We start from the raw sequence: 17,087 nt of genomic DNA, 5'->3' as shown, positions 1-17,087 counted from the left end.
TACATACATACAAACATACATACATGGTGGTTGTCTACTCCTTACACAGAGTTTGACCACCTCCTGCACCTACACCTTAGCCCTTTCATGGCGTCTGATGTGGCTTTTTAAACCAGACAATGTTTTGAAAAAAACACCCACACAGATTGCACCTCTGATTTGTACTACCAATACCTGCAGGTAAGTTCTGCTCATTGTGGATCCTAACATGTCTTTTAAGACATACATACATACATACACATACATACATATGTTTCTGTGGAAGACATCATGCATGTGATTAGCAGTTGTCCTAAAACGTCGTCGCGGCGCCACCTCCCTATGTGACACGATGTTGTCGCTAAAACAATTTACAATGGCCATCCGCAAAAAAGAGTGTCCTGAAATAAGCTTAGAAAATCCCTCTGCTATGGAATACATTCATAAACACCAACTCAAGGAATACTGGTGGAATATTCTCATCAAAACTTTTGTGAAATGTAAACATAACAGACCGGATATTGTTGTTTTGGACAGAGGGGCAAAGACATGTACCATCATAGAGGTCAGCTGCCCTGCAGATATCTAAGGACAACTTCTTCGAAACCTCCAGCTTCTGAATTTAAATTCATACCAATAATAATTGGAGCACTAGATTTCTTAGTAAATGCTTAAAGGAGAATCTGGATAAACTGGGATTATCAGAAAAAGAAATCAACCGGCTAATTCGTACATTACAAGTGCAGTCTGTGAGTGGAACAGTGAAAATATGCAAGACTTTTCCCAAGTTCCAAATGTGAATTTGTCTGTATTAACTACATCCCAAAGATGGAGCTCTGTATCTTCGTTGGAAACAGGCTCCCCCCTCAGTGGAAGATTAATAATATTTAAAGAATAGAAGAGACATATATACATACACATATATACATATACACATGCGTACGTGTATGCATGCATACATACATACATACATACATACATACATACATACACACACACACACATACGTACATATATATATGATGGCTGCAAACTCATGTTCGAGTATTGCCATCGCCTGATCGAAAGTCCCACTTATGCGAAGGTTACAACCAGCCATTTTTGTGACAGGTCTTACTTTTTTAAGCGATACCTGTGCATGATGATTTTTATTTTTTGTGGGGAAGGATTTGCACAAATCCAGCCCCACTCTCTGAACATGGACAACCTAAATTCGAAAAGAAGAACTAATCTACATCATCGAGTATTGTCTGTCTCGCAGGTTTTCTCTTATAGTTTTCCTCTCCTACAGAAATGTTGTAACAACAACAGAGGTGCCTCCCACTCCCAGTGGACCAACCGCGTGCCTGGATACCAACCCAGTTATCTCAACGTCCCCGCGTATACATACATGTATAGATACACGTGTACACATATTGTTGGATGGCCGTTGACTGCTCATGAGTTCTTCCGCCCTTGGGCAGGTCTTATTTTTTGTCCTGCAGGGTGTCCAAGAATCACCCTCCTCACCAAGCAAGCTTGATGGGGTTGCCGGTTTAGTCACCGACGACCCGATCGTGCAACAGGTTGTACTGGGTTATGTGTTACCAGTAGCGCCCAAGAGCTACCTGACCATAACACACACACACACACACACACACGTACACACGCACATATGCGTACGTTCATACATACATATATACATACATACACATATATTACATACACACATATATACATACATTCATGCGTACATACATATATACGCATATATACATACATGTATGCCTACGTGCTTACATACATACATACATACATACATACAAATATACATACATACATACAAACATACATACATACATGTACATGCATCCATGCATACATACATACATACATACATACATACATACAGTCATAGATACGTACAAATACGCATACATTTATTAATTGATGTCAACATTTTCGTCGCATCAACTGAGATCCGTGGTTTCACTGAATCTGGTTTGTGGCGAGGTTATATATACCAATCAGCGACCTAGCCATAGATCAGATGCAGTTGAACTGCATCAGTGACCAGATTGCAATTGTTGCAACAAAAATTTTGACACCAAATAATAAATGTTTAAGTGAAGTTAACGGTCTTTGTGTGTTTTTTGAATGGCTAACATGTGTTTTCCACGCCGTAAAAACAGTGAAGCAGTTAGCAGTATTGATAATTCCATCAGTGGTTACATCAAATCCAAGGGCGCGTGTCAACAAGAGGCTCCTACGAGGTCGTGCGACTTGCTGGAAATAACAGCCGAGCCACCCTGAAACCACAAGCTAAAGTAGAGATTTTTAAAGTTTTCCCATTTAACAGTAAAAGCACATCGCGGAAACTTGATTTAAAATGCTATAGGCGTATATGTGAGTAGCCAAAAATATTGAGGCTTTACACGATTTGGGTATAGATGACGTTAGCTAAAATCTCTTACTAGCAACATCTCAACAGCGTCTTCAATTTATCCTGGAAACTCAATTTAAGTAAATTGTTTCTTGATATTTCTGTATTTCAAATATCTTATGTGTATGTACTGAGCTGAAAACAAAACAGGCAGCAAATGTTGAGACTTTCAACAGCGGGTGGACAAAATACTGAAGACTTCTTAGCTAAGAAGAATTCTCTAAAAATTGGTGGAGATTCTTTTAGTAATGGACTAAACAGCCTGGTTGAAATTTGAGAGGCGAAAGTGCTTATAAGCTGTCTATGAAAGCATCTTTTTCTTAACTGTAATATGAAATATGATATAAGTTTGCATTTGTTTGCACGTGTCATATCTGCATCTGTCAGCTTGAACTTGATTAAGATTTTTCGTAATCATATGTGACTAGGGTGTTGTGCGCTAATATCTGGTGTTTCTTCCTGTCAAATCCGTTTAATATGGGTTGTTAGGTTAGATAATACTGTTGTTATTGCGTGGAAAATGCTAGAATCGGCATATTATTTTGGGTGGTGAAAAGAAGAAGGGGCTCACAAAATGCCTAATCAGATTATCGGATGCTGGTTCAGTGGATATTTGTAGAATCAGGATTTAAATTTGTTGTACGCATCAAATAGACTTGATACGAAACAGTATTTAAACATTATTGGTTTGAATAGTTGAGTATAACTATTTTGAATTTCTTGAAATTCTTGGTACTTTATGTGTCTGAATGACCAGATCAGGAATTTATTATTATTATTATTATTATTACTATTATTATTATTATTATTAGTAGTAGTAGTAGTAGTAGTAGTAGTAGTAGTAGTAGTAGTATTACTAAAGGAGGTGGACTCTATTCATGTTGCAATTTCAGACAGCATTGACGGTTTCAACGAATTTTCAATGAGTTTTTATTGAATTTAGTCGGAAAAGATTCCTGAAATGAATGATTCTATAAAACTTTTCTCTTTATGTATTCGTCATCAATTATTCGCAGAGTCCGGCGTAGAATTGTGGCAAAAAGATTCTTCACTTGGTTGGTTTTCCGCTTCAGCAATTAGAATTTATTGTAATTTATAAAATGCGCGCACGCACACGCACACGCACACACACACACACACACACACACACACACACACACAGAGGCATACATATATACATTCTGCTGTTTAATGAAGGTATAATCGAGGGTACCTCTTACAATATTGTAGTTGAGGCAAACTGCAGAATGGCTGCAGACTGAAAGTGTGATGAAGTTCGTAGGCAATGTGAATCTTTTTAGTTCAGTTGTGTCTGAGAATTCAGTGAGAAAATTTAAGAATGTAGTTTTCCAGTGTACCCACTCTGTAGTAGTAACTAATGGAGCGCTGAAGAAATGTGTTCACTTTTATTGTTAAATTTTTGTTTTGTAGACAAATGAATTGTTGTGACAGGGAACAGTTGCTTAGAATCAATCGTTTTATTCAGTCAAAACATTATATTTCAATATAAGAGGTAAAAATGTAAACGTCTATATTTATTGAAAAAGGTTAGCTGCTGCTTGTAATAAATAAATGATGCACCTAGCTTGGAAGTAGCAACTCATAGTCCCATGTGAAAACAAATTCTTTATTGTTTGGGAATCGAATATTGAACAAGATATGTGTGAGTTGCGTGATGATAGCTCTGGCGTCTGTTTTATGGAAAAGTGATTGGGATACGGTGTAAAGATTGATATGTGCTGAATATAAAAATAAGATAATGTCTGAATATAATAAGGTCTTGCCGATGATATTCTCATCCAACTCCTTAATCACCTGCAGATAGACATCATCTTTGCATAGCCAAGACACTTCATATGAAAGACATGCACATCCTTTATGTTACAAAAACATCCACAAATGGAGTCATGATGACAAAGTCATGCTCAGCTACAGAATCACATCAAAGAAACAGTATTGCATCTGTAAACATTTACAATACATGGTTAACACCCTAAAAGTCCCTGCATATGCGTGGACTCATGACAATTTACAATCCATCATGACTACTTCCAATTCAGAACCAGAAACTACTGCAACTCTTCATAACAATGTTACTACATACACTCAAACATCATGATCCGGTTCTTAATAACGATAAACATATAATTAAATAAATGAATAAATAAGTAAATAAATAAATAAACGAGAGGCCTCTAACAGAGTCATGGGTTGGTTTATCGAGAACAAACTGCTGTTGTACTTTATAAAAAGATAAACTATGATAAAAGATTAACTATAAAAATATAACTTACAGCTTGCATGATGATGATAAATAGTTATAGTGTAGAGAGGCGGCAATAGTTATCTATATATTTATTCACACATGACAAATACACACACACACACACACACACACACACACACACCCACACACACACACACACACACACGAACGCGCATACACACGTCAGTCTGTGTGTGTCCTGGCTAATGTATTTTAAAATGTATCTTCGTCATTCCCAGTGCCTTCATGGCAAAAAGATAGATAAATAGTTAATCATTACATAGTATGAGAATGGATGAAAAAATAAATAAAGCATGCAATAGTTTCTGTCATTTATAGTTTTATCATAATTACTTTAAACAATATCACATATATGTTTTAATTATAATTTGCGTCAATCACATAAAAAAAATAATAATTTATGACTGAAATGATATATAACTGAACTGGCCATTATCATGTGCATCGATGAGATCGACTTATTGGACAAGTTATAACAGCAGAATATATATTATTTCAAACAGAAACAAGTCAAAACAGTACAAACAGTGCTTATCCTACTACAGATACATTTCAAGTGAATTTCTGCTCACAAAACTAATATGAACATATATAACAGAGGTATGTATATATAACGGCCAACAAGAGGCTGAGAACATAGTAACGAGGCTGTTCACTGACTCTAATATCTTCTTACTGGGTGTTATAATGGCGTTATGTCCGTCTGTCTGTCTGTACTCTCTTCACGGTCAAACGGCTGAACCAATGGTCACGATGTTTTTCGGGATTACAAAGGAGGTAATCAGGAAGGTTTTTAGCGAAAAAAAATGTGAAAAAGCATGATTATTTAGTGGATATTGAGGGTAATTGCTCAGTTTACGGGCATAAAAATGTAAATAAAAATTAAGGGAGAGATAACAAATAAAAGAAGCGAAGGGAAGTAAGTCAACTTCTTAGTATAATGGACGTTTTGTCCGTCTGTCTGTTTTCGTTTCACGGTCAAACGGCTGTACCAATGGTCACGATGTTTTCGGGATTACAAAAGAGGTAATCAGGAAAAAATGTGAAAAAGTATGATTATTTAGTGGATATTGAGTTTTGCATTAATAAATCACTTTAACTTTTTCTTGTTAAAGTTCCGGCGATGAGGATTAACTCTGGATTCCTCCTCCACCTCCACGTATGGTTCGTGAATTTAGAGAGTTTAGATTTGCAATACTATCCCTTTATTTCCCATCGTAAATGGGCAGATTCCTAAAGATCCCGCTCGCGCATTCACAGCAAACAAGGCACAGGACTAGACTTAAGATCGTGTAGGTGTATTTTTACCCACTCTGATGTTTACATTCTATTCGTGTATCAGCTAAATTTATTTATTTATTGTATATCCTTTAGCCTCTAACAATTATCGATACTCCACAACGCTGAGGTGAGGCCGGCAATGGGTATTGCTTACTCACATGGGATGATGCGGCGGCTGCACAAATAGAAATTCAAAATTACATCCAGAAATGAGCACTCGTCTGACTATGCATTTATATAAACATATGTATACACACAGACACACACTCTCTTTCACCGCCCCGCCCCTCCAATATATGGATGGATATATATATATATATATATATATATATTATACTATTTCAATTACATACACCGAATTTATATTCAGCTCGGCGGCTATTCACAGTATCAGTAACTATATTAATTAGCGTTTCCTATATGTCAGAAGATACCGATTTCGTCTAAACAAACTAACCAATCATTAATCTACTTGTAAAATAAGAGCAGTTTACACCATTGTTGCTGACGCCATGTTAAATGACAATTTCCAAAATAAGCATAAAGTGGAAACCGACCTTTATTGTGCGCTTTCAACATGCAAAAAGTTTTTCAAGAATTTCACGAATTAGTTAAAACCATACCCATTCCTTAGCTACTTTTAGTTTATATTTGTTTCCTCAAAAATATTTGTTATTCATTTGAATATAACGTTAGCGTATCTAAAATGAGCTTATTTGTTGTAATGCAAGCAACTTGACTGTTGTCAATTTGAGCCACTTTTCGTTTGTAACATAAATAACAGAGCGGCGAACAGGCACAATCGTTAGCACGCCAAGTAAAATACTTAACGGCATTCTGTCCGTCTTTGCGTTCTGAGTTCAAATTCTGCCGGAGTCGACTTTGCCTTTCATCTTTCCAGAGTCAATAAAGTAAGTACCAGTTGAACGGTCGATGTAATCGACTTACCCCTACCGCTAAATTGCTGGCCATGTACCAAAATTTGAAACCAATATAAATAACATACAAAAATTTTTCATATTTTCCACTAAAGACTACATCTTAGTTTTATATAAGCAATCAAATTTTATTTTTCAGTCTAAATCCGACTAATAGACAAGTGGATTTGTGTATATATAGAGAATGTAAAGTACGGTTGACTGCCTGAGTAATTTTTAAAAATACATATAATGTTAAATATGCTTATAAAATGGAGTTTATATATATATGTCTATGTATGTAACTGAAACACAGTTTGACGCTCCTCTCGTTAACTGTCACATTCTTTAAAGTAATTATTACATTATACTGTTTTTCTTTTCGCAAATTTGTGTGTACGTGTGTGTATTAATGTGTGTTAGTGCCTGTGTGTATATATACTTCGTAAAAACTGGCATGCGTATCTTTATCATAATGGAGTTTATGTAAGTACATCTATATATGTCACTGAAACACTGCCAGTACTTCCTCTCTTCACCTATCACACTCTCCCAAAGTAGCTATTACCTCACACCCTCTCTTACATCGACATTTTCATTAAAATAATGAAACAGAAGCACCTCATACCTTACACCGCCTCATACACCTCTGTGAAAGAAAGAAAGGAAGAAAGAAAGAGTTGTTTTCTAACAGTGCATAAGAGAGTATCATCGGGTTTGTCTGCTGTATCGCTGCCAACATTTTCCCTTGTGCAAAGTGACGTCAATGTAAGTCGGCCACTCTTGATGTTTAACATGAAACTTGTATTTGGTCGTTCAACTTCCAAGAAAAAGTAACCAAATACATCCTCAGATCACACATTGGCGTCTTGAGTAAAGAATATATTGGACAATATACGAGGTAGTATCAAAAAGTTTCCGAACTGATTCTATAGCGCGCCAACAGATGGTAGCACACGCTGCATGTGCAGTGAGAGCGAGCAGTAACCTTCATGAGGTAGTGTGCCGAGTGGAATCGCTGTGTTTACTTAACAAGTTGTGAAATTTATGCTTTTGTGATTATATGTATGCTGTAGTCTGCGATTTTTGCCATGAGCAGAAAGCTGGAACAAAGAACCAACGTGAAATTGTGCGTTAAAATTTGGAAGTCTGCTACACAGACATTGAGCATACTTCGGCAAGCTTACAGCAACGAGGCAATGGGTCGTACGCAATGTTTCGAGTGACACAGGTGCACGACAGAGCCGCAGCTCAATCAAAAGCATGCTCGTCGTTTTATTTTTTGACATCCGCGGTATTGTGCATCGAGAATTCGTCCCCAGGGTCAGATGGCCAATCGAGAATTCTACTGCAACGTTTTGAAATGTTTAATGGAGGGCATTTGGCGAAAGCGACCGGATCTGCGGAGCGTGGAGAATTAGAGTCTTCGCGACGACAATGCACCCTGTCACCAAGCTCTCGTTACTCGTGAGTTTCTCGCTAAAAAAACAACATGGTATCGCTTCCGCACCCACCCTATTTGCCAGATTTAGCACCTGCGGACTTCCATCTCTTCCTTCAAAGGTCGCCGTTTTAACACCGTTGCTAAGTCAAGAGCGAATCGCAGAAGGTCCTCGACTCGCTTACGGAAAACACTTCCAGGTCGAATTCCAAAAGTGACAGGAAGGCTGGGACCGGTGTAGTGCTGCGCAGGGTGACTATTTCGTAGGAGATGCTGTTAAAACTTAGGTAAAAAAAATTTTTTTAACTAAACATAACTAGTCCGGGAACTTTTTGATACCACCTCGTAATTCCTGATACACTAAAAGACGTGGTCAATCTGGTTCATCGTGAGTCTGATCGGCCAGAGCTGAGTTGAGGCTAAACAACTAAGTTTACTTCGAACCAATGAGTGAAGGCCTCTGCGGAGTCGCTCGACTTATTATTTATTAGCAGCCAGATCATATCCTACCGTCTATAATCAAGGACACTTTGGACAACGTAGTCCTACACTCAGACACAAGCACACACACACATACACACACACACACACACGTACACACACACACACACACGCACACACACACACACACACACACAAGCACAAACACACACAAGCACAAACACACACACACGCACACGCACACGCACACGCACACACACACACACACACACACAAATACATACCTAGACACAAACATGCGGACGCGAACACAATATGTTACGTAAACTAGGAGAAAATCGCCGGAAGGATTGTGCTTCACCTTGTAAGACTAGATATGCACATGTAGCAAATATATCTATATATATAAAAATGAGAATGTGTGTCTGTCTGTCTGTCTGTCTGTCTGTCTGTCTGTCTGTCTGTCTGTCTGTGTGAATCCCTAAAACTCGAGAACTACGCAACCAATTTCATTCAAATTTTACACATGCCTTACTTAGGGTTCCAGTTGTGTTTTAGTCAAAAATTATTAACTTCTTGCAGAGTTCGAGCACACGGCAACATAATATCTCCTCCACTATTTAAGTATTACGTGTCAAAAGTGAAACAAAAACACTCATGTCAAATACTTTCACTTTAAAAATGAAACTATTCCACTAACTGAAACAATCACATTTCGATACTGTAGTGACAGATACTTTCACAGAGAGAGAAAGAGAGAAAGAGAGAGACAGAAAGAGAGAGAGAGAGAGATGTATATGTATACATATACATGTATATGTACACCATTTCGATACTGTAATGACAGATACTTTCAGAGAGAGAGAGAGAGAAAGAGAGAAAGAGAGAGAGAGAGAGAGAGAGATGTATATGTATACATATAGATGTACACGTATATGTATATATATAGATCTATACATACATGTATATGTATACATATGTGTAGATGTATATATATAGATGTATATATATAGATGTACATGTAATATGTACACATATATACATATATACATGCATACAGATATCTAGACATATATACACCCATCACACACACATACACATGCACACAAACACACACATTAGTCATTTGTTTTCTTATCCAAAACTACGTCAAAAGTACTGAATGGATCTTTATGAAATTTGGAAATTATATTCTTTGCATAACGGCCATAACTCCCATGAAAATTCATATATTTTTGATGTTGATGAAATTTTAACCCGAACATAACAGATGAGCATTATTTAGAAAATGATGTCACACGTTATCGAGGCTACCATTCTTTCTGGATGTGCAAAAGGGGATGACGTCTTTATTCCAAGAATTCCTCTTACTCCATCAGGAGCAGACATTCCTTTTACATTCAGAAGACTACAATTCCCCCTTCGTGTGACTTTTGCCATGTCCATAAACAAATATCAGGGTCAAACACTGTCTGTAGCTGGTCTTCTCTTGGAAGAGCCCTGCTTCTCACATGGACAACTGTATGTTGGCTGCTCAAGAGTGGGCAGCAACAAGAAACCTATTTGTATATGCTCCACAAGGGAAAACAAGGAACATAGTTTACAATGAGGTGTTATAATCACAACAGCAAGAAAGTATGTACATGATCACCTTCTTTTACGAAACTTCATTGACTTTCATATATTTATATTGATATACATATATATACGTGTGTTTGAGTGCGTGTGTGTATATACATCTCTATATATAAAGATGATGCGTAGTCTAGACGGCGTTTTTAGATTTCATTAGTCTCTTTAACCCGGGCAACGCCGGGTATTTCTGCTAGTAATATATAAAAAGAGAGTAAATACGAGAAAGATAGATAGGGAATAGAGAAACAAAGAGGGAGACAGAGAAAGAGAGGTGGGGTATATAGAAAAAGAGAGAAGTAGATAAAGAAAGAGAGAGGGAGAAATGTATATATAGCTGAACACTCACCAAAAGGCGCCTATTGTGTACATATTACGTCTCGTAACTTATTTACGGAAATACATCTGACCAGTTAGTAGTCGAGCTGCTCGGTCTCTTTGGTCAACAGCTTATTGACCAAGATATAAAACAGAACCTGTAGCTAACATCTGCCTTTTTGATAATCATAGATTAATTAATACTGAGTTATTTTTCCAAATATCAATAGTATGTCAATAACTATTGTTTTACAAACCTTTATTTTTTTCATTTATGTTGTCGAAGTATTATTGTTGTGACTAACGCAGCTTTAGTTTGAAAACTAAAATAGAAGCACAAATAAAGTCACACAGTTCTTGTAAATATAAATTCTTTGTGCGGTCTATTAAAAAAAAAAGGGTATCAAAAGATTTATTGTAATTCTCTTGGTTTCACTATGAATGGAGCTGAAAACGTTAAAAGTAAATTTTATTTATAACCAAGTAAAAAACTGTTTTACGGTGAGTTGCTTAATTGACCTCACTCAAGAGTATATATATATATATATATATATATATATATATATATATATATATATATATATATATATATATATATATATATATATATATATATATATATAAGTTTATGTATATATTAATATTATCTCAGTTTAAAAAAACCTTGACAATGTAAATATGTTAATAGGGATCTTTTTTAAAACGGGGGCCACATTTTTCAATAACGAAACACTTTGAAACTTGGAACACTGGTAGAATGTGTCATATAAAACATCTTTTTCTCTTAGTCTTCTTAAAAAAAAAGAAATCCATAAATTATTCCATGTTAAAGTTGTCATATTTCTGTAATTTCAACCAATCACTGACGTCCATTCAGCCGATATACATTAAGCGCCGACTACATAAACAAACGATTCTGAAACAATTAACCCTAACCCTAACCCTAACTCTAACCCTAACCCTAACTCTAACCCTAACCCTAACCCTAGGGTTAGGGTTAGGGTTAGGGTTAGAGTTAGGGTTAGGGTTAGAGTTAGGGTTAGGGTTAGGGTTAAAGCAAATTTAAAATGAAAAAAGCAAATAAAACGAAGAATCGTTTGTTTATGTAGTCGGCACTTAATGTATATCGGCTGAATGGACGTCAGTGATTGGTTGAAATTATCGAAATAAGACAATTTTTTACATGAAATAAATTCGAATACAAAAATATTTTTCTGTTCTATAACACAAAATAGATAAGTATACGAAGTTTGAAAGTCTTTCGGTACCAAAAACACTACGTAAAACATTAATGAAAAATGTGGCCCCCGTTTTAAAAAAGATCCGTTAATAGTTTTACCATGGGTAGCAAAAATCACACAAAAAAAAAACAGGATATCACACCCGTTTTATAGGTAGAGATACCAAGTTAAAGTGATGCATTTTTAGTAGATATGAATAATAACAATAAATGGAACAAACGCATATAAATAAAAGTTCCTTTAATTCCTACACATGTTTCAAAATATGTGTACTCTACTCCAAAGAAGTAAAAGCTGCTGGAATTCCAGCTGCGAAATTCCAAGAGTGCACATATATTTTGAAACATGAATAGGAATTCAATGAACTTTTATTTATATGCGTTTTGCTCCATTTATTGTTATCATTCATATATATATATATATATATATATATATATATATATATATATATATATATGAGAGAGAAAGAGAGAGATTTAGTATAATTCGGGTAAAAACCTCGTAACGTGCATTTAAGGGCTCTTATGTCGTTATTTGGCTACCACATATTATCCTACAGCAAGATGGAGGATATCAGGTTTTAATAATAGATCGCAAAACACACACACACACACACACACACACACACACACACACACACACACACATTTAAAAAAAAATTAAAACTGGAGTTTTGTCTCGCAACTTGAGTATCATACCATTTCAACCTTCAACGATATTTTATACAACATGCATTGACGTGTGTATATGTGTGTGTGTGTGTATATATTGGCTTCATAATCCTCACACAATGGACCGTGCTTTACAAGGTAAGTTTGAAATGGTAGTATCTCTCCCAAATGCATCAAAGGTGTCAGTGAAAGTAAACGGTTAATCAGGAATGGAAATTGACTCGCCAATTCTGCATTTCGGGAGCTTGCCATTCACTTAGATCGTTAGCGTAACAAATAGTATTCTTACTTGAACATTATGCCCACATATTTGCAGCAAGAAGGGTTTAGAATTTCAGACGTCCATTGCAATTTAAACATAATCTTTAAGACTAAACACATTCGAATGATCAAATAAAGAAGAAGAAAAAACCCATCAAAATAAACAAAATGTGAATATTTCACAGAAATTAAAAAATATACATCACAGAGAGTTGTTTTAGAAAACGTTCGGAGCAAAATAAATTTTTTTTTTAATAAATAAATAAAATGAAGCAATTCTTGAAATACGCTTAACGTTAAATTTAGTTTGAACAAATAGTGTTCCAGCGAAACATAATGTAAACAGAAATTTTAGTTCACCAAATACTAAACATCTTGTATATTATCGGCACAGACAAACGTTTAGAACTGAACTTTGCTGTACTTTAGCACAAATGTTGATAAAAATGTCAGTCAGGAAGATTATATCGCTTCGTAACATTTATTTTCTAAGATCGACATATATTTCGAAGTATTTAGTAAAGTTAGCGCTTTGTTTTGTTTTTATTCTCCAAGCAACAAGCATTTATTGTAATGCAACTGAAGAAAAATATTCACTTAGATGCTTCAGTTAGTGCGTGGTTAAATTTATCTTATATCTATTCTTTTATTCTTTTACTTTTTTCAGTCATGTGACTGCGGCCATGCTGGAGCGCCGCATTTAGTCGAAGAAATTGACCCTAGGACTTATTCTTTCTAAGCCTAGTACTTATTCTGTCGGTTTCTTTTGTCGAACAGCTATATTACAGGGACGTAAACACACCAACATCGGTTGTCGAGTGATGATGGTGGTGGGGACCGACACACATACAAATGTGTGTGTGTGTGTGTGTGTGTGTGTGTGTGTGTGTGTGTGTGTGTGTGAAGGCGCATGGCTCAGTGGTTAGAACGTCGAGCTTACGATCGTGAGGTTGTGAGTTCGAATCCCGGACCGAGCTGCGTGTTGTGTTCTGGAGCAGGACACTTTATTTCACGTTGTTCCAGTTCACTCAGCTGTAGAAATGAATTGCGACGTCACAGGTGTCAAGTTGTATCGGCCATATACATACGACGGGCTTCTTTCAGTTCCCGTCTACCAAATCCATCCACGAGGCTTTTGGTCGGCCCGAGGTTATATTAGAAGACACTTGTCCAGTAGGACAATGTGGTTGAGAAGCAAGCTTCTTACCACACAGCTACACCTGCGCCAAAACCTAGAGACGGACGAAATGCCATGAAGTATTTTGCCCGGCGTGTTTAACGGTTCTGTCAGCTCGCACACACACACACACATTATCTGGATTATCTGGGTGATAATCTTATAGCGTGCTTTCCAAAGCTCCTCAACGGTTATCGGTTACCAAATGCTATCATACATAGCTCAGTCGATAGAGCACGAGACTCTTAATCTCGGGGTCGTGGGTTCGTGCTCCACGTTGGGCGAAATTCGTTTAAAGGCGGCGAGCTGGTAGAAACGTTAGCACGCCGGGCGAAATGCTTAGCGGTATTTCGTCTGCTGCTACATTCTGAGTTCAAATCCCGCCGAAGTCGACTTTGCCTTTCATCCTTTCGGGGTCGATAAATTAAGTACCAGTTGCGTACTGGGGTCGATCTAATCGACTGGACTCCCTCCCCCAAAATTTCGGGCCTTGTGCTTAGAGTAGAAAAGAAATGCTATCATACAGTAAGACTTCCCCTTTTACTGGGTATACATTTGGAAATCCGTGAATATCCGCAGAGTTTATACAAAAGAATTTTAATACTAGAAGATGGAATCAACAGGCTTTATTCCAAATCATTCGTTTATCTCCAGAAAAGTCGAGACAAGTCTGTGGATAAGAACGAAGTGTATGGGGGGTTTGTTGTTTATTCTATATTCTATAATTTTTTTTATTTCCATTAATTTCCTTTGGTATTTTTTCCAACATGTCGTCTTTTGTATTTGCGTATTGTTCTTTGTCAACAGAATGCTAGCAACAGCATAAGGGTATAAAGCAAAGAGAAGCTAAAGATGATCTAGTAATGCATTGGATCCTACTCATCTGAAGACATGTAGGTACACAGCTATTGTTGGATCATATTAATGCAATTATTCGTATAATATGTGTAACGTTCAACATTCACCAGCTAACTCTGATGCACAGAAACAACTGTTGTGATTTAGAGATTTGGAATAAAGTCTATTCATTTCATCATCTTGTATTAATATTGTTTTATATATATGTCTTTTATCTTTTACTCGTTTCAGTCATTAGACTGCGGCTATGCTGAGGCATCTCACTGGAAGAATCTTTATTGACCGGATCGACCTCAGTAATTATTTTTTAAACTTGGTACTTATTCTATCGTGATTTTTTGCCGAACCGCTAAGTTACGGGAACGTAAACAAACCAACACCGGTTGTCAAGTAGTAGTGAGAACAAACACCAAGGCACACATGCGTACACTCACATACGACGAGCTTCTGTCATTTTCCGTCTACCAAGTCTATTCACAAGGTTTTGGTCGGCCCGGGGCTAGAGTAGAAGACACTTGCCTAAGGTGCTACGCAGTGGGACTGAACCCGGAACCATCTTTCATTAGCTGATTACACAACCGTGAGCGCCGCCCCTATGGATGTGTTACAGTTATTCTCTTAATAGAGCTTGGTGATCCTGATCGTTGACCTCGGCTTCCTCCGCTTGGCATCAATGCAAGAAGCATTGTTGGCTGGGTTGAGCTCTTCCGCCACCTCTTCACAATCCACCATGCCACAGTCCCGTGACTTCGCCATATCCTGGATGGCTGAACGGGTGCTATGCTTTGCCAATGGACAGCTCGTAACTATGCAGAGCACGGTCGTCACTCTGTGAGGTGTTTTCAAAATGTACGTTGCTCCAACATAGCTACAATCCATTGACAGTTAAAGAGTCATGCGCGTGTGCATTTTCATGTATGCATTTATGAATGTAGCCTTGAAAAGGAGGAAAAGTAGTGAGAGGGTCTCTTTTTATTTAGATTAAAATAATAGCTACTCATCTGGCTCTCCAGTATTTCAAGTATCTCCAAAAATACTAAGATTATACTTAAGAACTAACATTGGATTAAGTATTCAATTAATGGTTTGCTAGTTATATATCATTGTTCCCACGCTCATATTTCTAAGTACATATGAGTGTCCGTTTGGTGATACAAAACAGGAACATAGTAGTTAAGTACCAATGTGTGAAACTCTCGGCTGTCGAGTCAGTTTGTAACTTCTGCACTTCTACCGATTAAATGTATACAACATATATGTGTACAGATATATATATGTGTATATATATTATAGGTGGTGGCCTATAGACCCCGTGGTTTCGTGTATATATATATATATATATATATATATATATATATATATATATATATATATGTGTGTGTGTGTGTGTGTGTGTGTGCGTGCGTGCGTGTGTGTGTGTGTGTGTGTGTGTGTGTGTGTGTGTGTGTGTGTGTGTGTGTGTGTGTGTGTGTGTGTGTGTGTGTGTGTGTGTGTGTAATTCATTTGTTTCAGTCATTAAGATTGTGGCCATGCTGGGCCACCGCCTGAAAGAATTTTGATCAACCTAATCGACTCCAGTACTTATTATTTCTTTTTTGCCTGGTACTCATTATATCGGTCTCTTTTGCCGAACCACTAAGTTACGGGGACGTAAACGCATGAAGCAGTAGGGGAGGGACAAATACAAACAGGTATATGCATATATATATATATATATATATATATATATATATATATATATATATATATATATATATATGTACTGAATCCTGAATCTTTACAAGCATGAAGTGGATTCGATCCATCATGGCCAAATTTAAATTAACACTTCAACAGAACTTTTCTCACGGTGGAACAATGGGTTTTTTTTTTCTGACAGCAGTTTTACATTTTCCAGATGCCTTAGTTAGGCCGAAATAATGTCTTCACCACTTGACCCTTTTTAACCTCTTCTAAACCATGAAAAGCTAGAATTAAGATAACAAGACCACCAACTACATCCTTAGTTCTCAATAATATGTCTATCCTTCTGGATAGTTATAAAAGCAAGAACCCCCAAGCAAAAATCAGTGGTGACTTGGTGACGACTCAACCAGTGGTCACCTGGTGACGACTCAACCAGTGGTCACCTGGTGACGACTCAACCAGTCAGTCACTTTGG

General features: G+C 36.9%; 1 protein-coding gene across 2 annotated transcripts in view; it reads right to left on the bottom strand.

Moving 5' to 3' along the window:
- LOC106882651 (uncharacterized) overlaps positions 1 to 17,087 on the bottom strand; it is a 138,977-nt gene that overhangs the window by 53,788 nt on the left and 68,102 nt on the right. The gene's annotated exons all lie outside the window — the stretch shown is intronic.

This window comes from Octopus bimaculoides, chromosome 3 (genome assembly GCF_046866305.1).
Source record: "Octopus bimaculoides isolate indiv1 chromosome 3, ASM4686630v1, whole genome shotgun sequence".
Classification (NCBI taxonomy): domain Eukaryota; kingdom Metazoa; phylum Mollusca; class Cephalopoda; order Octopoda; family Octopodidae; genus Octopus; species Octopus bimaculoides.
Note: the sequence above shows the minus strand (reverse complement) of the source record. Positions and strands in the feature narration are given on the sequence as shown.